General features: G+C 39.0%; 1 protein-coding gene across 5 annotated transcripts in view; it reads right to left on the minus strand.

Annotated features, from left to right (window-relative positions):
• Window positions 1-4,168: 4,168 nt before the first annotated feature.
• The window catches only part of LOC147579914 (uncharacterized), a 149,294-nt gene continuing 127,889 nt past the window's right edge, over window positions 4,169-25,573 (minus strand). For 2 of the 5 annotated variants that reach the window (XR_015252314.1, XM_086709583.1), the window contains 3 exons: window positions 22,799-22,974; window positions 16,193-16,670; window positions 4,169-4,596 (listed from right to left, as the gene is read on the minus strand). The gene's annotated coding sequence lies outside the window, so the exon portion shown is untranslated. The remainder of the gene's footprint in view (window positions 4,597-16,192; window positions 16,671-22,798; window positions 22,975-25,573) is intronic. The other 3 variants (XM_086709584.1, XR_015252311.1, XM_086709586.1) reach the window with 3 other exon arrangements.

The raw sequence follows: 25,573 nt of genomic DNA on the forward strand, positions 1-25,573 counted from the left end.
GAGACAGAACATGAACGGGGGAGGGGCAGAGAGAGAGGGAGACACAGAATCGGAAGCAGGCTCCAGGCTCTGAGCCGTCAGCCCAGAGCCCGACGCGGGGCTCGAACTCGCGGACCGCGAGATCGTGACCTGGCTGAAGTCGGACGCTTAACCGACTGCGCCACCCAGGCGCCCCTCTGATGGTATTTTTAAGTAACCTCTACTCCCAACATGGGCTCAAACCCACAGCCTCGAGATCAAGAATTGAGCCAGCTAGGTCTCCAGGTATAAATAAACCTGTTTACATTTTCTTTTTCCACTTTTATTAGTTTTGTCCTTCTAGAAATTTGTGTATTTCATGTAAGTTATCTAGTTTGTTTATACACTATTCCTCAGAGCTTCTCTTATAATCCTTTTATCTGTATGGTCAGTACTGATGTTCCCTCTTTCATTCCTGATCTTAGTAATTTGAGACTTCTTTTTCGCTTGGTCAAGCTACCTAAAATTTTGTCAATTTTGTTCATTTTCTTTTTAAGAAGCCAGCTTTGGTTTAATTGGTTTTATTAATTTTTTAATTCTCTTTTTTATTTTTTTCTACTCTAATTTTTTTTTCCCTTTCTTCTGTTTGTTTTAAGTTTCATTTGCTCTCCTGTTTCAGTTTCCTAAAGTGGAAAGTCAGTTTATTGATTTAACATTTTTTCTCTTTTTTAATACAGGTGTTTACAATGATAAATTTCAGTCTAAGCACTGCTCTGTGTATGTGTTGGAGCATGTTTTAAAAAAAAATTTTTTTAATGTTTACTCATTTTTGAGAGAGAGAGACAGATCATGAGTGGGGGAGGGCAGAGAGAGAGAGAGACACACACAGAATCTGAAGCAGGCTCCAGGCCCTGAGCTGTCAGCACAGAGCCTGATATGGAGCTCAAACTCATGGACCACGAGGTCATGACCTGAGCTGAAGTCAGTCCCTTAACCCACTGAACCACCCAGGTGCCCCTGGAGCATGTATTTAATACTCCAGTAAGCAGTTTACAATTGTGCTTTAGCCTTTACTTCCTGCTTGAGCAGAGCCCCAAGGTCAGTCTGAGGCGAGGAATTAGGGTCTTCTTAGGTCTTTGCTGAGCATAAGAAGAGCACTGCACATGCACATGTCTTTCTGGGTTCCCAGGAATATTTCAGAGCTTTGCAAAGAACCACATGGACATCTCATTCCAGATTTTTTCCTTTTTTTTTTTTTTTTTTTGGTTAGGTTCTTATTAGCTCCAATTGGTATCACTGCCTCATGCATCTGCAATGTTAAACAATTGCCACTACTTCTTTTTGACAAATGTCCTAAGGATAAGGCTCTTCAAACAAAGTGAGCTCTGAGTCAGGTCAAATAAAGTTTACCCTTGGGAATGGAGCTTTACAAGGAGCTTAAAATAGGTCAAACAGTGACAATTCTCTAGGGATGGAACAAGTGGGCAGTGTCAGATCCATTCTGCCCTTTCCCACCAGTGACTCCTAGGCTTCTGGTTTTTACAACTATCATAATTGTGTGCCTGCTGGGTTTTTTTGTTGTTGTTGTTTTTTTAATTTTAGAAACAGAGTAAGTGTGAGCAGGGGAGAGGGGCGGAGAGAGAAATAGAGAGACCGAGAGACAGAGAGAGAGAGAGAGAGAGAGAGAGAGAGAACATTAAGCAGGCTTCATGCTGTCAGCAAAGAGCCCAATGTGGGGCTCGATCCCACATCTTGGATCATGACCTGACCCTAAATCAAGAGTCAGATGCTCAGGGCGCCTGGGTGGCTCAGTCGGTTGAGCGGCCGACTTCAGCTCATGTCATGATCTCGCGGTCCGTGAGTTCCAACCCCGCGTCGGGCTCTGTGCTGACAGCTCAGAGCCTGGAGCCTGTTTCAGATTCTGTGTCTTCCTCTCTCTGACCCTCCCCCCTTCATGCTCTGTCTTTCTCTGTCTCAAAAATAAATAAATGTTAAAAAAAAATTAAAAAAAAAAAAGAGTCAGATGCTCAACCAACTAAGACACTCAGGCTCCCCAAGTCTGCTGATTTTTAAGTCTATGCAGCAAATGGAGAAAAGGAGATGGGAAGAAGGCAAGTTAAAAGCCACAAAACTTGCTGCTCTTACTGATATTCAACTGGGTGTTTTTGTTGTTGTTTTGTTTTGTTTTGTTTTAATAAATGATTCTAGAACATTGTAAACCTTTGGTTAATTTCCAGGGTTCTCTTGCTTTTGTGGATGAGCAGATTTTCATACATTCTTATTCCACCATTCTGGAAATGCTTCCAAACAAGTGCATTTTAAGATGTCCATATTTATACAGGGTGATTGGGGGCATGCTATATTTTATTGTTGACTTTTCATTTAATTGTATTTTGGTTATGTGCCAAGTTTTAATTGTAGAAGCCAGATTAAAAAGCCAGAGAGGGCAGGAGGGGGAAGGGCACCTGGGTGGCTCAGTTGGTTAAGCTCAGGCTCAGGTCATGATCTCTCTGTTTTTGAGTTTGAGCCCCGCATTGGGGTCAGCACTGATGGCATGAAATTTGCTTGGGATTCTGTTTCTCCCTCTCTCTGCCCCTCCCCAACTTGTGCTCTCTCTCTCAAAAAAAAAAAAAAAAAAAAGCCAAAGAGATTTATCAGAGGAATTAAGAAAACAACCCAATTTACAACTGCATCAAAAAGAATAAAGTGGGGTGCCTGGGTGGCTCAGTTGGTTATTCATATAAGAATATTAACTTTAAATTATGTAATTTTATTAAAATGATGTAAAAACTATAGAACTTTTTAAAACAAAAACCTATTTCAAAAAATGTTATCTTAATTCATTATTTTGAATCGTTCTCAGGGTAGGAAGAAATTTGCAAATGAAAAACCAGTCACAGAGAATGTCTTTCTGAACTCTAATTCCTCAATCTTCTGCAACTGGAAAATAATCTTGATTGAAGTCCTAAAATTGCTTTCCCCATACCTGTCAGAATGGCTAAAATTAACAACACAAGAAGCAACAGGTGTTGGTGAGGATGTGGAGAAAGGGGACTCTCCTGCACTGTTGGTGGGAACACAAACTGGTGGAGCCACTCTGGGAAATAGTATGGAGGCTCCTCAAAAAGTTAAAAAGAGAGCTACCTTATGACCCAACAATTTCACTACTGGGTATTTACCCAAAGAATACAAGGCCACTAATTGAAAGGAAAACATGCACCCTGATGTTTACAGCAGTATTTGTTTACAACAGCCAAGATATGGAAGCAGCCAAGTGTCCATTGGTTGATGAGTGGATAAACAAGAAGTGGTATATATATATATATATATATATATATATATATATATATATAATGGACTATTATTCAGCCATAAAAAAGAGTGAAATCTTGCCATTTGCAATGACATGAATGGAGCTAGACAGTATAATGCTATGTGAAATAAGTCAGTCAGAGAAAGACAAATACTGTATGATTTCACTCATGTGGAATTTAAGAAACAAAACAAAGAAGCAAAAGGAAAAAATAAGAGAGAGACAAAGCAAGAAACCGACACTTAATTGTGGAGAACAAACTGATGGTTATGGGGGAGGAGGGAGAGAGGAGCAGTATGGGAGATGGGTTAAATCGGTGATGGGGATTAAAGAGTGCACTTGTCATGATAAGCACTGGGTGATGTATAGAATTGTTGAATCACTATATTGTACACCTGAAACTAATATTACACTGTAGGTTAACTAACTGGAATTTAAATAAAAACTTAAAAAAAAAAGTTGTCTTCCCATTTGTCTTCATTTACACTGAAATCTTAGAATAGGAAGTAAAGGAGTTCTTAAACTAAAAGATTATTAAAATATCATTTATAGAGAGAGTGGTTCCTTTTTCAGGGCTTAACTTTCTTCTCAAAACAGTTTAATGAGCCACGTGGTACTTAGCACATACCAAGGATGATCACAATTCTGTCCCCCTCCCCACTCAGCACCCCCCATCCCTCCTCTCTCTTTCTCTTGCTTGTTTTGGAAAGCATTGATAGCCTTTTGATTCTTCCCTGTGTAGCATGTGTGACATATCCTACTGTGTTTCCATCTGTTCTATTTCAATTTGACTTCAGGGATAGGGAAATATTCAAGGGCTCAAAAACAATATGCTGGTAGGATCCATTTCATTAATAAACACAGGAAAACAAAGAAAAATTCTGACTTATCTTTCAATTCCTTGAATAAAGAAACGTTTAGTGTTATAATTTTAAAATTGAAAGATGACCATCCTTTATGTTTTGAGGGCTTGGATCACAGAAGGGGTTGGGATGTGAGAAAGGGAAAGAATATTTGAGCGGAGTTCCAACTCCCTTCCATCCTCAGAAGAACCGGGTCCTGGGTTGGAAACAGGTCACAGGTCGTGAAGAGTCAAAGGACAAATCAAAAGAAACTCTTCCCCCAAAACGAACAAGTTAACAGAAAATTTTAAAGTTATTTTGTATACCGGGCATTTGAAAACTGTCATTCCTCAGCAGGCTTTAGATGCTTCCAGATCTGGCCAAATCCTAAATTCTGCATAACAAATTCCTTCCTGATTTCTCTTCGAAGGAAATTATCTCGAGATAAGATCAGTCTGGGTCATCTGGTGTTGTCTTCCTCTTCTGTCAGGGAAAAAGATAGGAACATGTCGTTTCAAAACTAAAACATTTAACTTTCATATTACATTTCAGTTTATAAAAGCACAGGACGGAGTTTATTTTTCAAATGCAGTGGCGACATCCAGTGGACAAAATGCTTCAGTAATTTACCAAGTAGATAAATAAACATTTATTATATCTGTCATTAAGAAAAAATATCCTTTTAAAAATTTGTCCCTTAATACATGTTTTCTTAATATGTATAAATACAGGTCAGCGGCCACTGATAGAGGAAGTTTCTCACACTTATACTAAAATAGCCCTCAGTGATTTGTGTGACCAGAGCCTCAGGCCCCACAGAATTCATACTGGCATGGAAACAAGATTTGTCCCTAGCCACCTTTCTCCCTTCCATCAGGACTCTGATGAGGTGTTCTGACAATAACCACACTTTCGGGGAGGCTCTGATCTTTAAGTACTCTTAAAGGTACTTAGGAGATAATAGTGAAATAATATCTCTTAGATGCCAGGGCTGGAGTCTGGTTAGAGTCCAGCATGGGAGCAGATATTAAAGTAAAATTTCTAAGTAAGCTGTCTGCATGTGGAAGAGGAGGGCTTTCATGCTTTATTTTAATATGCTAAGCAAAATCAAATATAATTAAGTAACCAACTAAAAAAAGCCATCTATGAGTTCTGAATTGTTCTTCGTTCTCTTTCAGGTATAGTCCAGCTAAGAAGACATGATCGACTCTAATGTATAAAAGGACACTTGAGTCTAATGACTAAAGAGAGCTCCCGCTTGTTCAGTGTCTACCGAAGCAAGGCATCATGCTAAGATTTTATATACATTTAATCACATCATGTTAAATACACACACAATGAGGGTATGTAGGCATTATTAAGTCTATTTTATAGACAAGAAAAATGAGGCTCTATAAAGTTACACGACTTAAGTAGCAGAGTCAGAGAGCAAATCTGTTATTTCAATTCTAAAGCCCATTATCTTTTCAGGATATACATTGCATCCCGCCATAAAACAGGAAGAAAAAGAAAATGGAAGCTAGCACTTTCACTATTTTCCTAAAATGGAAAAATAACACACTTCCTCCCTTGCTTTGTACCATCAAACTTGGTATATTGTATATTTTTCAACTTCAGGAGGAGAAGTTTGCAATGATGCTGCCTCATTAGACCCTTAAAAATACCATAAAATTTGATTTATATTAGCAGAAAGGTGACAGCATGGTTACTAGAACCAATTGCTTAGATTTGAACCCTGGCTCACCTATTTATTTGCTGCACAACCTTGAGCAAGTTACTTAACTTCTCTGGGCATCAGTGTCCTCATTTGCAAATGGCATTATAATATCTATTTCTATCTATAAAATAATAGGTTGCTGTGAGCATTGAGTACAGTGCTTACAACAGTGACTGGCATGGAACAAAATCTCAGTATCGTCCTTATTGTTGGAATTGTTTCTATTAATATGTTAAAAAGTGACAAACTACTGCATTTATTTAAAAAAAAAATTTTTTTTAACGTTTATTTATTTTTGAGACAGAGAGAGATAGACCATGAACGGGGTGGGTCAGAGAGAGAGGGAGAAACAGAATCTGAAACAGGCTCCAGGCTCTGAGCTGTCAGCACAGAGCCCGACGTGGGGCTCGCACCCACGAACTGCGAGATCGTGACCTGAGCTGAAGTCGGACGCTTAGCCGAATGAACCACCCAGGCGCCCCAGCATTTCTTTATTTTTAAACACTTTATTGATGTATAATTTACAGAACATAAAATTCACCCATTTTAACAGTACAACTCAATGATTTTTAGTAACTATACCGAACTGTGCAACAATCACCACAATTCAGTTTTAGACATTTCTATCATCCTAAAAACTTCCCTTGGGTCCATTTATAGTTAATCCCCACTGCCATTCTCAGCCCTAACCAACCATGGATCTACTTTTTGTCTTTGTAAACTTGCCTTTTCTAAACATTTCATATAAATGGAATCCTACAATGTATAGTCTCTGCGTCTGGTTTCTTCCACCATAGCATGAGGTTTTGAGGTTGGTCCATGCTGTAGTATATATTAATAGCTAGTTCCTTTTAAATGCTGAATAGTATTCCATTGTATGGAATTGTATTTACCCATTCACCACCTGATCAATGTTTGGGTTGTTTCCACTTTTTGGCTATTCTGAATAATACTGCTCTGAACATTCACATGCCAGTCTTTGTGTGGACAGATGCCTTCTGTTCTCCTGGGTGATATCTAGTAGTGGGATTGTTGAATCATATGGTAAATCTGTTTAACTTTTTAAGTAATGGACAAATTGTCTTCTGAAGTGGCTGCACCATTTTACATTCCACCAGCAACGTATAGATTCCCTTTTTTCCACATCCTCACTAACACTTGGTATGGGCTGTCTTTTTCATAGACCTTCTAGTTAACGTGTAGTAATATTTTATTGTGGTTTCCATTTGCACTCCCCTAATGATTCATGATGTTAAACACCTTTTCATGAGTTATTAGCCATTTATAGATCTCCTTTAATGAAATATCTGTTCTTCTATACGTTTTTAAAAAATATTTATTTACTTATGTTTATTTTTCAGAGAGTGCGAGTGGGGGAGGGGCAGAGAGACAGGGGGCAGAAGATCTGAAGCAGGCTCTGCACTGACAGCACAGAGCCTGATGTGGGGCTCAAACTCAGGAGCCATGAGATCATGACCTGAGCCACAGCTGGATGCTCAACCGATTGGACCACCCATCACCCTTTATTTATTTATTTATTTATTTATTTATTTATTTATTTATTTATTTATTTAGAGAGGCAAGTGGAGGCAGGGCAGAGAGGAAAGGAGAAAGAATCCCAAGTAGGCTCTATGCTGTTAAGTGCAGAGCATGACCAGACGCTTGAACCCATGAACTGTGAGATCATGACCTGAGCCGAAATCAGGTCAGACGCTTAACCGACTGAGCCACCCATGTGCCCCCTATTCATTTTTTAAAAATGTTTATTTATTTTTGAGAGAGAGAGAGATAGCACGTGGGAACAGGGGAGGGGCAGAGAGAGAGGGAGACAGAGGATCAGAAATGGGATCTGCACAGAGAGCAGAGAGCCCGATGTGGGGCTTGAATTCATGAACGGGGAAATCATGACCTGAGCCGAAATCAAGTCAGATGCTTAACCGACTGAGCCACCCAGACGCCCCACCATTCATTTTTTAATTGAGTTGTTTGGTCTCTTTTTAATGACTTGCAAGAGTCGATATGGAATGCTTCTCCATTTATTTAGATCTTATTTAATTTCTCTCTGCCAGTTTGTAGTTTTCAGTGTATAACACTTGCATTTCTTTTCTTAGTTTTTCCTAAGTATTTTTATTCTTTTTGAAATCATAGTAAAAGGCATCATTCATTTTCAGATCGTTCATTGTTAATAGGTAGAAATACGCTTGATTTTGGTATCTGATCTTATATCCTATAACCTCAAATAGATCCATTATTAGTTCTAATATTTTTTTTTTGTATTTGTTAAAGTTTTCTATATAGAAGGTTGTTACATCATTTACAAATAAAGACAGTTTATTTCTTCACTTCCAATCTGACTGATATTTATTTTTTTGTTGCCTGATTGTGGTGGCTAGAATCTTTGGTTACATCTTGAATAGAAGTGGTGAGAACAGATATCCTTGCCTTTTTTTTTTTTTTTAGTGTTTATTTTTATTTTTGAGAGAGAGAAAGAGAGTGCAACTAAGGGAGGGTGAGAGAGTGAGAGGGACAGAGGATCCAAAGTGGGCTCCATCCTGACAGCAGCGACTGTGGGTTAACAGTGTTAAAGACTATAATTTTGCTGATTTTCTGTCTAGTTATTATTTTAGTTTTTGAGAGTAGGATATTAAAGTTTCCAGTTATTATTGTTGAATTCTATTTCTCCTTTCAATTTTCTGTTTTTGCTTCATATATTAAAAGGTCCATTAGATGTATATATATATACATGGTTTTTGTTTTTGTTTTTGAGAGAGAGAGACTGCATGCATGCATGCAGACAAGCAGGGAAGGGGCAGAGGGAGAGAAGGAGAGGGAAGCTTAAGCAGGTTTCATGTTTAGAGCAGAGTCTGACCTCACAACCAAGAGATCATGACCTGAGCCAAAATCAAGAATCAGATACTTAACCGACTGAGCCACCCAGGGCCCCAATGTATATATGTTTTTAATTGTTTATCTTCCTAATGGACTGTTTGTGTTATCATTATAATGTCCCTTTTCTCCTATGGGAACAATTTGGTCTTAAAACCTATTTTGTCTGATATTTTAGCCACTCCATCTCTCTTATGGTTACTTTTTGCATCATTTTACTTTCTTTTTTTTTTTTTTTTCAACGTTTATTTATTTTTGGGACAGAGAGAGACAGAGCATGAATGGGGGAGGGGCAGAGAGAGAGGGAGACACAGAATCGGAAACAGGCTCCAGGCTCCGAGCCATCAGCCCAGAGCCTGACGCGGGGCTCGAACTCACGGACCGCGAGATCGTGACCTGGCTGAAGTCGGACACTTAACCGACTGCGCCACCCAGGCGCCCCATGCATCATTTTACTTTCAACCTGTTTGTATTTATCTTTGTCTATGAAAGTGTGTCTCTTATAGACAGCATGTAGTTGGAGCGTATTTACTTATATCTCTGCCTTTTAATTGGACTGCTTAATCCATTTACATTTAATATAATTAGTTTTGTGGTCAGATTCATGCCTGCCATTTTTCTATTTGTTTTCTTCAGGTCTCATGTCATTTTTGTTCCTATGTTCCAACTTTATTGGCTTATTTGCATTAAACAAATATTCCTTGGCATACCATTTTAATTCCTTTGTTCATTTCTAAGCTATTTTTTGAGTTGTCATGGTTCCTCTAAGATTTATGACATGTATCGTTATCATAATTTACTTCAGGTTTATACTGACCATTTCCAGTAAATATAGCCAGATCATGAAAGGCCTTGTATACCATGCTTAATCAGTGGGAAAGGGGGCTGGTGGGGTACAATTATTTTAAAGTATAAAGAGACATGGTCACATTTGCATTTCAGAGTGCTCTAACAGAAATGTAGACGATCAATTTCAGGGAGGCACCACTAGAGAAATCAGAGCTCTCTCGGTGATCCTCCCCTTGAGTTTTTCTTGATTTCCCAATGTGGTTTCTGTGCATTCTTACATGGGGTCAGGAGTCAGACCCTTAAGCCTGTACACATTCTATCTTTAGCTTGTAAAGCTCCAAAGTAATGAACTCCAACTGCTGGGAACTCGCTCTGGGTAAAGTTATGCAAGGCAATGCTCAATTATTCAGAAGTCATCCACTGAATTGCATATAATTAGATCCACAGTATCTCTGTCTCATTCCTTCTTCCTGCCTTAATCTTATTTATTGGTTGATTAATTCCTTCATATTATGTATAAAGAAAAAAAAAGCCAGGGTGAGTACGCTTTCCCTTTTCATAGTTTGAGTGAAAAATAGAAAAGAGTTTTAAACTAAGAGTTCAAATGAAATTTGAGGCCATCAGTGTATTGTTACTAACCTTTAGCCTACCTTCTAGAATAGATTATAATTTTTTTTTCTCTTTTCAATGTTCATTAACTTTCTGGTCACCAGAATAGCCGCTCTAAAAAAATATTAATAATGTGAATTAATAATGTGCTTAATTTTCTTTTTTTCTTAATTTTTTTTTTTTAATGCTTATTTATTTTTGAGACAGAGAGAGACAGAGCATGAACGGGGGAGGGTCAGAGAGAGGGAGACACAGAATCCGAAACAGGCTCCAGGTTCCGAGCTGTCAGCAGAGAGCCCGATGCGGGGCTCGAACTCACGGACTGTGAGATCGTGACCTGAGCCGAAGTCGGCTGCTTAACCAACTGAGCCACCCAGGTGCCCCAATAATGTGCTTAATTTTCAATTAATAAGGCATACATTTACTTTTGTTTTAATAGGTTTATTTCAGATGAGACTATTTGAAGCTCCTCAAAACCCCCACTTGGGGGTAATTTTGAATAAAATTTATACAGGCAGGAAATAGTAAGCAATTGATAGTAACACTACCTAAGAGTGTTAACTGAACTGATATATCTTGATGATAAATATGCAAGATATTCTCTCTCTGTTTTTTTTTGTTTGTTTTTTAAGTAGGCTCCATGCCCAATGTGGGGCTTGAACTCATGACCCTGAAATCAAGAGTTGTGTGCTCTACGGACTGAGCCAGCCAGGTGCCCTCAAGGTATTCTCATTTTTTTTCAAAAATTTTTTTTCAACGTTTATTTATTTTTGGGACAGAGAGAGACAGAGCATGAACGGGGGAGGAGCAGAGAGAGAGGGAGACACAGAATCGGAAACAGGCTCCAGGCTCTGAGCCATCAGCCCAGAGCCTGACGCGGGGCTCGAACTCCCGGACTGCGAGATCGTGACCTGGCTGAGGTCGGACGCTTAACCGATTGCGCCACCCAGGCGCCCCAAGGTATTCTCATTTTGAGTGAATGATTTGGACAGTCCATGCATCAAACTTGAAAATTACATGAAATTAGGAGCTCCTGAGTGGCTCAGTTGGTTAAGGGTCCAACTCTTGGTTTCAGCTCAGGTCATGATCTCACAACTCATGAGTCCTGCATCTGGCTCTGTGCTGACAGCGCAGGGCCTGCTTGGGATTCTCTGGCCCCCTCTCTCTCTGCCCCTCCTCTGCTCATGCTCTCTCTCTGTCTCTCTCAAAAATAAATAAATAAATAAATCAAAAAAAAAGAAAGAACGAAAACGACACACAATTAGACCGAATGCTAATATACTGGCTGGCAGTCTAGGGATCCAAACAGATTCAGAAGGCTAAAATAATGAGGCAAAATAAGAGAGCTAAAATTTAACACATATGAACATTGTGCCAATTATGAATGAGTTTGACTAATATAATGGAAAGCCTAAATTTATAATAGCTTAACCAAACAGGCAGTATTCATAAGAAGAAAGTGTGGTAGTACCCCAAACTCTTCAGACAATGCCTGGAAGGTGGTGTTCCCACTGTAGGATTCTCAAACTGAGTCATGCTCTTAGGAGGTCATTAGAATGGTGATAGGATTCAAATCCATGTCTATGAAAAATATTTGGAGAGAGTTAGGTATTTATTCTGGGGGGGGGGGGCGGAAATTCTTATTGTCCCATCTTAGGAAACGAGAATCAGATTTTCTCTGTGCTACTCCAGATGGCAAAAGTAGGACCAATTGATAGTCATGGCAGAGAGGCAGATTTCAGTTCAAACTGAGTTTTTAACGTTAGAACACTCTGGAAATAAAATAAGTTATTCAAGGAGCTAAATTTCTAGTAATAACAAAAATAATGGCAATAACTTACTGAGGGTTTATAATGTACCAGGTACTTAACATGAATTAATTTATTTTATATTCAAAATTACTCTAGAAGGAACTACTATTATTATCCTTGTTTCACAGATAAGGAACTCAATTTATTTGCCTCAGGCCAGACAGCTAGAAAGCAGAAGACGTGAATCCATGGAGTCTGACTCCAAAGCTGGAGTTCTGACCTGCTCTGTGTGCAGGCAGAGGCTTGTTGACTAATGGTATGGGTGAAGTAGGGTGAAAGGTGACAGATACGGATCAAAGCCTGGCTAGGATGAGGTAACTTACATGAGACTAATAGCTACATTCATCGAACACCTGCTGGGTGTCAGGCACGGGACTAAAAATTTCATGTACATTAAGAGATAATGAAGCAGGAGCACGCAATGGTGCATTCAGTACACACTCAAGTACCATAAGCGGCTATGACCACTTTTGATCCTCTCAGCAGCTTTTTTAGATGAGCATTATTGCATCTACTTTGCTAACAGAGAAAGTGATAACTTGAGAGACGAAGTAAATTATCCAACGTCAGGTGACAGTGCCAGTAAAGCTGGCAGGTGACTCAGGATACTACAGCTCTAGCCTTTCCACTAAGCCATGTTTCACCAGAATACCGACGCTTGCAACCTGGAAGTTTTAGGGTTCTGTGAAACCAGTAAGCAAATAATAACTTTAACAACAACAACAACGTCTATGCAGACTTAGATAAATCTTGCAAATTAGTAGGCCATTAGCTATTTGAAGTTAAACCTTAAAGAGTATAATAAGCACATACCAGAAGTGCAAGGAAATGAGAAAGGTTGTGTTTTAAAAATTTTCAAACTCACTATTTATCAGCGAAAGATAATCTTCCCGGCTCTTCTGTCTACAAATACCACCCAGAAATTCTCATATGCCGATAAATGAAGAGAAGTTTCAAATTAGAATTGTGATCATGAGTTGAAGCCAATGGCCTTCAAGGATCAGAGCTGAATAGAAGCGGAAGAGGCTAGGGTCTAAAAGCCCTTGAGGAAACAGGGCCTGAGACGGTCACCGCAGACGGAGACTATGCACAGGGTAGGGCTGTAAATGAGCTCTCTGCATAAAACTGGCAGCCGGACAAGCTGTTCTGCCTTCAAAACAGAAGAAAAAACAAAAACAAAAACAGGGAGTAGAAAAACTCCACCTGTCGGTGTGTGTAGACACATGCAGGGACACAAGCTAGCAGGCTGGGCCATGGAGGGAAAAGGAGCCACTAAGAGAAACCGAGACCAAAGCCGCTGCAGGAAGTGGCTGTAGGACAAATCTGTATTGTCTTCAAGGTGACAAAATCACCGTGGGAGGATGGAAGGAAGGGAAGGGAACGATGAATGCCTGTCTGGTGGGTGAAGGGAAAACAAAGAGTTGGGTCCCCATCTCCCATAGTTAGAAACCAATAAATAGTTTATAAAACTGAAAAACCAAGAAATAACAATTAATCATGCTATTTAGAGACAGGGCAGTAAACATCAAAATATTTAGCTGTACGAGATGACAGTAGTTGCCTCTGAAAAGTGGGTAATGGGCAGGAGGAGGCCAGGGTATTGCTATTTTTCTTAACAAAACTTGTTGAATTACTTGACTCTTTATAAACAGAGTGCATGTAGGGGTGCCTGGGTGGCTCAGTTAAGTGTCCAACTCTTGATCTCTACTCAGGTGATGATCTTGTGATTCCCGGGATGGAGCTCCACATTGGGCTCTGCACCGATGGCACAGAGCCTGCCTAGGATTCTCTCTCTCTCTCTCTCTCTCTCTCTCTCTCCGTCTCTCAAAATAAATGAATAAACTTTAAACAAAGTGCACTGTGTACTATTGATAATGATTTAAAAAAAAAACTTTACTAAAGCTTCCTATTTGTTTGGGTTTATTCAATCTTGTAGATTCTTATGAACAGATTTTTCATGCTAGACACACACGCTCTTTTTTGGATTATTCTAATTCCTTCAAGTAATCCTTCCCTAGAAGCAGTTTAGCAGAGATAAAATCGCTTCATGAACAGGTTTGAAGTCACAATTGTAAATATTCATATTGTCAGGCAGCGTTAATCCTAAGTAGATCCTGAATATGAGGCATACTAGCTTGGATTAAGAGTGAAAATAAAGGGGGCTTTTTTTTCCCTAACTTCCCAGCATTTCCAAAACAACAATATTCGAGGAATAGAGAATGGTGGGACTGTCAATATAGAGGGTTTGTGATCCTTAAGAATATGCATCACCATATTCTTATATGGTGATAAGTGTATCATATTGTGTATAGCAACCTGCCACTGAATTTAGGAGATACACATACACATGCATGCACATACTGATACATTATAGATACACATACTGGTAGTGTGAATAACTGTATACTTTTAACTTTGATATAATTACAAATTTACAAAATTTACAACAGTCTAAGGAACTTCCATATACCCAGCAGACTTGCAAATTATTTAAATTTTGCACCACTTAATCATTCTTTCTATATTTAATTTGTTTGTTTGTACATACACAGGCATACACATATATGTATGTATATTCTTTCTGAACCATTTAAAATTAAGTTGTTACCAGGTTAGAGGGCAACTATGCCCTTACCCCTACACACTTTTTGTATATTTTCTAAGAACAAGGACATTCTCTTATGTAACCAGTACGATGACCTAAATCAGAAAGTTTAATATTGATATACTATTATCTAACCTGAAGTCCATATTGTCCAAATTAATGTGCTTCATAGCTATTTCTTTTTCCTTGTCCACAGTCCAACCCAGAATGCCATATTGTATTTAGTTGTGACGACTCATTGGTCTCTTTTAATCTAGACTAGTTCCTCAGTGTTGAGAGTATAGACCAGATATTTTACAAAATGTCATTCAATCTGAATGTCTGCTGTTTCTCATAATTAAATTCATATTAGATATTGGGACATAATTCAATATTATTCCAATATTGTTAATGTTAATTTTACTCACTAAGTGAAAGTAGTGGTCAAGACATTACTTCATAGTAAAGTTAATATTTTTCTCTACACAAATATTAAGTAATTTGTTTAAAAAATTTTTTTAAATGTCTATTTATTTTTGAGAGATAGACAGCGTGAGCCGGAGACGGGCAGAGAGAGAGGGAGACACAGGATCCTAAGCAGGCTCCAGGCTCTGAGCTGTCAGCACAGAGCCCGACAGGAGGCTCAGACCCACAAACTGTGAGATCATGACCTGAGCCGAAGTTGGATGCTTAACCGACTGAGCCACCCAGGTGTCCCTACTTTAATAATTTTAAATGACAAATTAAATTTCTTAAATAGATACAGGACCACTCTGTTTCTTTTCATATTGGGCTGGTTGTAGTAAGTTGTGTTTTGCAGGGAATTTCCTCTCAATTATCCAATTTTAAAAATGATAGTTGTTTATAATATCCCCTTATTATCCTATCAAAGTCTGTAGGATCTAGACTAATAACCCTGCCTCATTCTTGATATTGATAAATCTGTGTCCTCTCTATTTCTTTTTTTTTAAACTTTTTTTTTTTTAACGTTTATTTATTTTTGAGACAGAGAGAGAGAGAGCATGAATGGGGGAGGGTCAGAGAGAGGGAGACACAGAATCTGAAACAGGCTCCAGGCTCCGAGCTGTCAGCACAGAGCCTGACGCGGGACTTGAACTCATCAACCGCGAGATCATGACCTGAGATGAAGTCGGCGGCTTAACCGACTGAGCCACCCAGGCGCCCCTCTATTTCTTTTTTTTAAAGTTTATTTACCTATCCCAATTTACTTTCAAATAATATTTTACCCCTTCACATAGAATGTAAGAAACTTATAAAGCTATGCATCCACTTCTTTCCTGTCTTTATGCATTATTGTTACACTTTTTACTTCTACATATATTATGAACTCTACATTTTAATTGTCTTTTATTTAAATAACAAGTGGCTTTTAAATTGGGTGCCTGGGTGGTTCAATCGTCTAAGTGTCTGACTTCGGCTCAGGTCATGATCTCACGGTTTGTGAGTTTGAGCCCTGCATTGGGCTCTGTGCTGACAGCGCAGAACCTGGATCCTGCTTTGCGTTCTGTGTCTCCCTCTCTCTCTGCCCCTCCCCTGCTGATGCTTTGCCTCTCTCACTCTCTCTCTCAAAAATGAACATTAAAAAAAATAAAAAACATTAATAAACATTAAAAAATCAAATACAATGAGGAAAAAGTATTTTATATATACCTACAAATTTACTTTTTCTGGCACTCTTTATCCTTTTGTGAAGATCCAAATTTCCACACTATATCATATTCCTTCAAGTCTGCTGGTGATGTATTCTCTCAGCCTTTGTCTGAAAATGTCTTTGTTATGCCTTCAAATTTTGAATGATACTTTTGCCAAACGTGGATGCTCCGTGGTATTCTGGAAACTGGTGAGCGTTTTTCTATTAGACCCAAATTCTGAGCTCTGTCTCCTCTATGGTCACCAGCAATGGTAATCTCTGCCTAGATCTGTTAGCCTGCTTCTTCTAGCTGTGCTGCTTGGCGTTTCTCCCATGAATGTGCAGAACAAAAGTCAAAGATTTGGGCTGAATCTATATGCAGAATTCACTACTCCTCCTATGTGGTCATCTGCTTTCTAGAGTCTTCACTTTTCAGCCATTCTGACAGCCTCAGAGACTAGCCTTTTGCTTGAGTTCTAACTGCTCCACTCTGCAGGACTGGGGAGTGCCCTCAAGAAAAGAGCCATAAAAATTGCAGATTATATTCCAGATTCCAGTGTGACTTTCCTTCTTTTAAGGGTCAACTTCTCTCTAGTTTCCAGCAGCTTTGGTCACTTTCCAGTGCCTTCAAGTACGTATTAATTATACTTTAATTATACTTTATCCAAGGCTGAAAATTGTTATCTATGGGAGCATTGGTTCAATGTGAATTACTCTACCATTATGAAAACAGTAATATGAATAATTAAAAATTATATTTTCTTTGAGTCTTTCAAATTTGAGGTTGTGTGACTGCTATAGGTAGAAGACACGTCTCACTTAGTAATAACTTACTTTCTGGGAATGTAATAGGAAATATGGTTTCTCATGATTCTCATTCTGAATTGCAAAATTGTCCTCTCTTCTGACAAAGTACTCTGTCAAAGCAGTCAAGTGCAATCTCTTTCAGTTGTGAGCCATCCTTCTCATCAAAAACCTCATGATGTACCTTCCTTGTTTTCTCCATTTGTTAAATAAAGAAGAATTTTCCACTCCCTTCTAGATAGTTCTATTTTATTAGTTTTATATGTTGGGCTATTGTGCATGATTTTGTGTAAAGGAAGGGTGCAGCTGTTAAAAACAGTTTATAAATCTGAGTCTAAATAATCTTTAATAGTCTCTAAAATTCAATAATTAATATATTTTAGTTTGCTCAACTATAGAAGATTGGTATGTGTGTATAAAAATAGCCTTTTGCATAGAAATTCCTATTCCTGGGGCACCTGGTGGCTCAGTTGGTTAAGTGTCTGACTTCAACCCAGGTCATGACCTCACAGTTGGGGAGTTTGAGCCCCGCATCAGGGTCTCTGCTGTCAGTGTGGAGCCCACTTCAGATCCTCTGTCCCCTTTCTCTCTGCTCCTCCCCTGCTTGTGTGCACACTCTCTCTCTCAAAAATAAAATGAACATTAAAAAAAAAAAAAAAGAAATTCCTATTCCTAAGTGATCTCCTTCAATGTGCTGCCTACTTGATAGCAGGTAGAATCATTTATCAACAAAATACTCCTCTGATTTATTTCTATTTGAGCTCATTCAAGGATCCATAATGCAAAACTCCCTTTATTACTAATAATTTTGCCATCAATATTGCTAGTCTGTACTGTATGATATTTTCATAATAGTAATTGAACTAAAGGACAAAGAAAAGATTTTGAGAATTCTGGGAAATGTGTACTGTTCACAGCAAATGTTACTTATACTTAGTTCAAAGGCGTGTGTGCAGCCGTATGATGGACTAAGACTTACATAATAGTTTAGAGCTGTAACTGTGCTAACCTTACATCAGACACATTTACAAAAGACTGTCATTGCCCACAGTTTCATGCAAGTGCTTTTCTGATTTAAGTTTCAGAGTTGTTAATGTCTGGATATCCCTGTTTATACGGAAGGTGGAGATTTCTACTTTGTGTTACGGAACTCATTAGTCGCCTGCTATCATCTTAATCAAGAAAAATAAATATTGTAATAAACATTCATGTAAAGCCTCCAGTGAACTAAGAGCTATTTGAATGAAAAACAATATGCTGGTATAGGTCAGAATGTTCCCTCCCCCTTGGTATGCTTGCTAATTTACTGAATGCATTCTGAGGTCTTTTTTTTTTTTTTTTTTTTTTTAACGTTTATCTATTTTTGAGAGAGAGAGAGAAAGAGAGAGAGCATGAGCAGGGGAGGGGCACAGGGAGAGGGAGACACAGAATTAGAAGCAGGCTCCAGGCTCCGAGCTGTCAGCACAGAGCCCCATGCAGGGCTTGAACCCATGAAACACGAGACCATGACCTGAGCTGAAGTCGGACGCCAACCGACTGAGCCACCCAGGCGCCCCCTGAAGGCTTTTAATGGTAAAGGAAAAGTACGAGGTGTTCTTTTTAGTGTGTTAACCGAGAGCACAATGCTTGTCTTCAGCCCACATACAAAAGCTAGTATAGTATCTGATCAAAAATACTGGTAGAGATTCCTCCTCCTACTTTGTAAGCTTCTTGGAGACACTGACCAAGAAGCTCATATTAATCTTTGTGATTCTGTCACGTACCTTACGTGTTGCCTTGCATTTTGGCAGGTGGCCAGCCAATGTTTGTTGAATAAATCCATCTTTATTTTGCAAATTTTTCCATAAGTCAAGTTGTTCAGGTAACAGGAAAATTTTAGGTCCTGATAGCCTTTTATGTTCAGGACATTATTGTTGTTGCCATTCTTATCTCTGCTACTGATGCAATAACTTAAACCCACCTACCAAACCATGCTATTTTAGCAATTAAAGCCTTCTCTCTTTCCTTTAGTTTCCTAAACTGCAAAATGAGGAAGACATCTTCTAGTGATACTTGATAATCAACTGAATGGCTATGTTACCAATGGCAAGTAGTACAAACACAAAGCATTAATAATTCCATTATAGTTGTAAGACTCATATGAGTGGTCAGGATCTTTAATTCTATCATCATATTGCAAAAACAAGATGAGCTCAGCTTAAACAAGAGATTCTTCTGTCAGAAGGGTAATACCAGATAATCCCAGGTAAACACACCGGTGTCTGCATTTTTCAGTGAAAACGAAAGTCTGTTGCTTTAGATGTGATGATCTTCCTCTTTACAAAATATTAACAATAGCCTATTTTAAAAATGCAAAATAGCTATTGCTGGTATGTAGCTTGTTGGTGATAAAAAGTACAGTTTTTAGACCAAAAACTAACATGTAGTAAGAATGTCAGAAGCAAAGACCAAGAAGTCAGAAAACTCAAAGTATGTTTTGGTATTGGATCTGGGAGCTGAGCCATTTCTACCAATGAGGTGGTAGAAAAGAAGCTGAGAAAGGTCCGATGGGATCAGACTAAGGAGGAGCTTAAATTCTCTATTACACAAGCTATCATACTCCATGCTATGGTGAACAGGAAGCCTTGGTTTTGTTTGGAGCAGGGATCTGGTTGTTATGGATACCGTAACAGGAAAGCTAGTCTCATAATGATGTGAAACAGAGACCAGGAGGAAGGGGGTAATCCTTACTCTCACAGAATAGAAAATTAAATCAACACTTTCTATTTTTCCTTATTACTATGAAATATATCATAGATGAAAGAGTAGAATACAATATATAGTTTAAGGAATAATAAACACCAGAATTACTTTCTAAATACACGTTTGCTACTTACGTATATATTCCTATGTCATATTTTTTTTAGTTTTTCCTGTCCTTGATGTTATACATTGGAATCATATTTTAAGTATTTTTCTGTGATAGCTTTTTCCCCCATTCAGTATTTTTGAGGTTCTCATCCATATTCATGCTTATAGCTGTGGTTCACCCTTTTCACCATTGCATAGTATTTCATTATTTGAACACACCAAGTTTTATCCTTTAATAATGTTTCCAGGTTTTTGGTAACATGAACAGTGCAACTAAGAAATTCTTGCACATGCCTGTTAGTGTATATTAAAAGATTCTCTGGGGTAAATACTTAGGAATGGAATGCCAGATCACTAGAAATGGTATTTTCTTTTTTTTCCTTTCTCTCCTTTTTTTTTTTTTTTTCAACTTATGAGGCAATACTAAATTGTTACCCAAAGTCAATATCAACTTTACAGTCCCATCAGGGGCATTAGAGAGCTTCTGTGGCTCCACTTCCTCATCAACATCAAAAATTGACTGATTTTTAACTTTTAGCCAATCTGGTAGGCGTGAAATGGTAGCTCACTGGTTTTAGCTTGTATTTCTCTGTTCTCTAATGAGGTTAAGAATCTTTCCATGTTTATAGAACTACCCTACGAGCCAGCAATTGCACTACTAGGCATTTATCCAAGGGATACAGGTGTGCTGTTTCGAAGGGACACATGCACCCCCATGTTTACAGCAGGACTATCGACAATAGCCAAAGTATGGAAAGAGCCCAAATGTCCATCGATGGGTGAATGGATAAAGAAGATGTGGTATATGTATACAATGGAGAATTACTCAGCAATCAAAAAGAATGAAATCTTGCCATTTGCAACTATGTAGATGGAACTGGAGGGTATTATGCTAAGTGAAATTAGAGAAAGACAAAAATCATATGGATTCACTCATATGAGGACTTTAAGACACAGAACAGATGAAAACAAGGGAAGGGAAGGAAAAGTAACACAAAAACAGGGAGGGGGACAAAACATAAGAAACTCTTAAATATAGAAAACAAACAGAGGGTTACAGGAGGGGATGTGAGGGGGGAATGGGCTAAATGGGTAAGGGACATTAAGGAATCTACTCCTGAAATCACTGTTGCACTATATGCTAACTAACTTGGATGTAAATTTAAAAAAAATAAAAAAGAATCTTTCCATGTTTATTGGGGCGCCTGGGTGGTGTACTCATTTAAGCATCCAACTTCAGCTCAGGTCTCGATCTCACAGTTTGTGGGTTTGAACCCCATGTCAGGCTCTGTGCTGACAGCTCAGAGTCTGGAGCCTGCTTCAGATTCTGTGTCTCCCTATCTCTCTGTCCTCTTCTGCTCATACTCTCTCTCTCAAAAACAAATAAATATTAAAAAAAATTTTTTTTAAAGAATATAGTTCATTGTGAGGTGCTTTTAAAAAATAAAAAGAATCTTTCCATGTTTATTGCCCATACATGCTCCCTCTACTGTGAAAAATCTAATCATATAATTTGCTCACTTTCCAGTTGTTTTGTATTTCTTTTTTCATCTACCAGGCCACCTCTGTGTTACATCAGGTTTCCATTTATCCATGGATCTGTTTCTAGCAGCTGTTTTCTGGAAAATTCATTTTTCACTTACTTGAATACTTAAGACTAGTCAACTAAAAAACTATTTTTTTAAAGTAATCTCTGTACCCAACATGGGCTCAAACTCACAACCCCAAGATCAAGAGTCATATATGCTCCACCGACTGAGCCAGCTAGGTGTTCCCTAAAAAGCTATTTTTTTTTTTTAATTTTTTTTTTTCAACGTTTATTTATTTTTGGGACAGAGAGAGACAGAGCATGAACGGGGGAGGGGCAGAGAGAGAGGGAGACACAGAATCGGAAACAGGCTCCAGGCTCTGAGCCATCAGCCCAGAGCCTGATGCGGGGCTTGAACTCACGGACCGCGAGATCGTGACCTGGTTGAAGTCGGACGCTTAACCGACTGCGCCACCCAGGCGCCCCTAAAAAGCTATTTTTAATGAAAGCCACAATTGATGAATATAGAACAATTTCTTTTTTCTTCTTTCTTTTCTTTTAATTTACAAGAAAGTCTTGAAAATATTTAAGAATCACTAAGGATTAGTGTGCCACCAGAGGGAGCTCAAAGGGGTCCCTGAATTGTATAGCACCGTGTTCATGCATACACAGAATAAGGGAGTCTAGCTTACTGAGCATTTGCTGAATCATTTTCAGTATAACTTACATCAAAATCTTGGAGTTTTAAAGCATTTTGGGGGCACCTGGGTGGCTCAGTCATTAAGCATCTGACTTTGGATCTCAGAGTTTGTGAGTTCAAGTCCCCACAACAGGTGAGCTTGAACCCCCTATCAGGTAAACTCCAGCCTGCTTCCAGTGAGCACAAGCCCCACTTCAAGTGAGTCCCCTGCTTCTCTCTCTCTCTGCCCCTCGTTCACTTGTGCCCTCCTCTCTCTCAAAACAAATAAATAAACTTATACAATATCCTTTAAAGAAAAAAGAAAGAAAGCATTTTTGTAGCGTGTTTCACCTTTCCCTCTAATATTTCACTATTTTTATTTCATTTTCCCATATCACTACGGCACAATAAGACACATCGTGAGATTAAATAACTTGTTTGGTATTGCATTTAGAATTTGTAATGTTCCTCCTGATTCTCTATTAAAGTTTCTGCAACCATTGCAGTCTTGACCCTTCCCTAGACTCTGTGACCAATTCAGAAAGTGAGAAGTTTAGTACATTAGCTCTAGTCACTTCCTACAAATGAAGCTTGTCCCATTCTAGCCTTGCTGGCCAGGGACTAGTTATGAGATTCCGCCACCTCCTAAACCATTGTAAACAACAAGACTGGTGTTTTGTTTTTTATCAACTAGGTTCTCATCTGAAAAGCAGTTTCTGACTGTGTTCCTCCAAGAGACCAAAGTCCTGTCCTGAAACCCAGACCAGTGATACGCACCCTGTCAACTGCTCCTCAGGGCACTAGCAGCTAGGGATCCAGAGTGACTTTGTTAGCTGGAGTGTTTGTTTGCTTGTTTGTTTGTTCCACACTGCTTGCTGGGACAGAGGCTAATCATAGAACATAGACAGGCCACAAGCCAAGTCTCTTGGCTGCTTCTCTCTTTGTCCTGGTTGCTGGGAATCCAAAAAATAATTTTATATTTGATTACTATAGCTTTACTTTAGCAGCAATTGAGCAAAAATTTTCTTTGTATATTTTCATCTATTTATTGAGCCAGTGAACCTCTTGTCTATCCACTTTGGAATATGACTATATAAAAAACTGAATCTTTACCATCAAAAGCCGATAGTCCAGCATGAATGCAAGGCATCGAATAAGTTGTAACTGGTATAAAGGCCGAGGGCAGACACCCCTCCCCCAAATTGGGCCACTTTGGCATAAAGATTATTTTGAATTAAAAAGCAATCAAGGGGCGCCTGGGTGGCTCAGTAGGCTGAGCATCTGACGCTTGATTTTAGCTCAGGCCATGATCCCAGAGTTGTGGGATCGAACCCCATGTCAGGATCCATGCTGGGTGTGGAGATTTTCTCTCTCTCCCTTTGTTCTTCTTCCCTGCTTACTCTCTCTTATTCTTAAGAATAAATAAGTAAATAAATAATTATTTTTTTAAAAAAAGAATAAAAATAAAAGCAATCAAAACCCAGTAGATTCAGAAAAGTTCCTTATCTCCCCAACTGCCTATAACATTTTAGAGGACCTGCTCTAGGAAGAGATCTATTACCATAGAAGGCTACATTATACTATGAACTAGGTATGGTAGACAGGGAGGAATTTAGCAAATCTTGTTTTATCCAAGTCCTCTATGTCCCGTTGTTTCTGGGGGACCCGCAAACATTTGTTTACCAAACATTTACTCTTTATCATCTTCCTGTGAATTGCATTACTTCCTTTTGAAGTCCCAGACCCTTACCTTCTTCACCTTAGTTCAAAATGATATATACCTCGTTTCACCTGTCTACAATTTTTCACATCTGTGTGGAGTCCCCATACGTACAAAATTAAAATTTATTTTCTCCTGTTAATCTGTCTCATGTCAATTCTTAGTCCAGCTAGAAGGTCCTTGAAGGGGACAGGAGACATGGAGAACACCTAAATACTCATCTTCATTCTTGGATTACCGAGAAGTCACATACACCAACCACTGTCCTCAGTAAAAACCCCAGGCCCCAAGCAAAGACCAAGACTCTCTTTCCTTTCCTTTCTTAGTCTCTCATGCTCCTATACTCTCTGTCTTCAATAAACCGCTCTCGCTTCCTTTCAGCTGCGTTTGATTTCCATCCTGTTGGAAGCCAAGGCACCCTCTTGGCAGGTCCTGCAGGACCCACCTCTGGGTCCTCAGTCCCAGGCAGCCTGCATCACCAACTTTCAAAGAGAATGTGAAATGATGTATCATTGGAGTATTTGCTAGAATTTCTGAGCTGGGGTTTCACTGATACCACTAGTGACTTATCAAGTGGACTCTTAAGTGTCATAGAAGCTGATTTAATATAAAAGGAGAGAACATGGAGGCGAGAACTAGTGCAAATCCTTATCCAGTCTAAAATGAAAAGAAGAAAGAAAAGAGGATTACTGGCAGGGGCCAGGCATGCTGCATGCATGACTGAACCAGGTAAAGCTGGGACACGGAGAACTGGAAAAGACATGCTCAAATAAATGTCTGCCAGACAGGAATGAGGGCCTAGTGTGCCCAGAGTGTCCCAATGTATAAGAGAAGCTAGAATTTAGAGTTTTATATTGAAAAAATTTTAATGTTTATTCATCTTTGAGAGAGAGAGAGAGATGTGAGTAGGGGAGGGGCAGAGAGAGAGGGAGACACAAAACCTGAAGCAGGTTCCAGGCTCTGAGCTGTCAGCAGAGATCCAGGCGGGGCTCAAACCCATGAACTGCAAGATCATGACCTGAGCCGAAGTTGGACGCTTAACCGACTGAGCCACCCAGGTGCTCCTGAAATTCTCAATTTAACGTCAAATAACTGAAATTTTTTTTGATTGTGCAAGCTGAATAAAATGCCTCTGCCTTTTTATGATCTTTAATTTAGACTGCCTTTTATGATGACTTTCTAAGCATGGATTCATCGACTGAAGCCAACTAGATCTTGTTGTTTCTCCCATATAAATCATCTCTCCCTCATCCTACTGATGGGGTTTTGGACTGGTGGTGGGGGTTCAGAGCAGACGGCCAAGAATTCTTGAACATGTCTTTGGTGCATAAAAGATGATTTTATTAAAGCGTAGGGATAGGACCCAGGGGCAGAAATAGCTGCACTAGTGTTGTAAAGAGTGGTTAAATACTATGAAGTTGGGGGAGATAAAGTCAAGAGGAAGTTTCTTAAAGGGATTTCCACATGCTAAAGAAGACTCATAGATTACTGGAGTCCTCACTATTATCAAACTAAAGTTGTTTTTCCCTCTAGCAAAGAATTATCATTAAGACAGTAGGGAGTTCCTGGAGATTAGGCTATTGATAAGGTAGCCTTTTTTCTTGTAATTTACTAAGACATTTGCAAACTGATGGAGACTCAGGTCAAGCTTGACTGTGACCTCTATCAGTTAACCATTGGTTTTCCTTCCTTTCCTTTGTCCTCGGGCAGCCAGGAGTAACTGAGGAATATCACACATATCCCACCTGGGCGGTGGGGGTGGAGCATGTCTATGGAGGAGGGCTGGGGGGGAGGTGTTGTCGCTCATGCCTTGCCCTCAGTTTGCCTTATGC

The sequence above is a fragment of the Puma concolor genome, chromosome B3 (genome assembly GCF_028749965.1).
Source record: "Puma concolor isolate L17-30 chromosome B3, mPumCon1.1.hap2, whole genome shotgun sequence".
Lineage (NCBI taxonomy): Eukaryota > Metazoa > Chordata > Mammalia > Carnivora > Felidae > Puma > Puma concolor.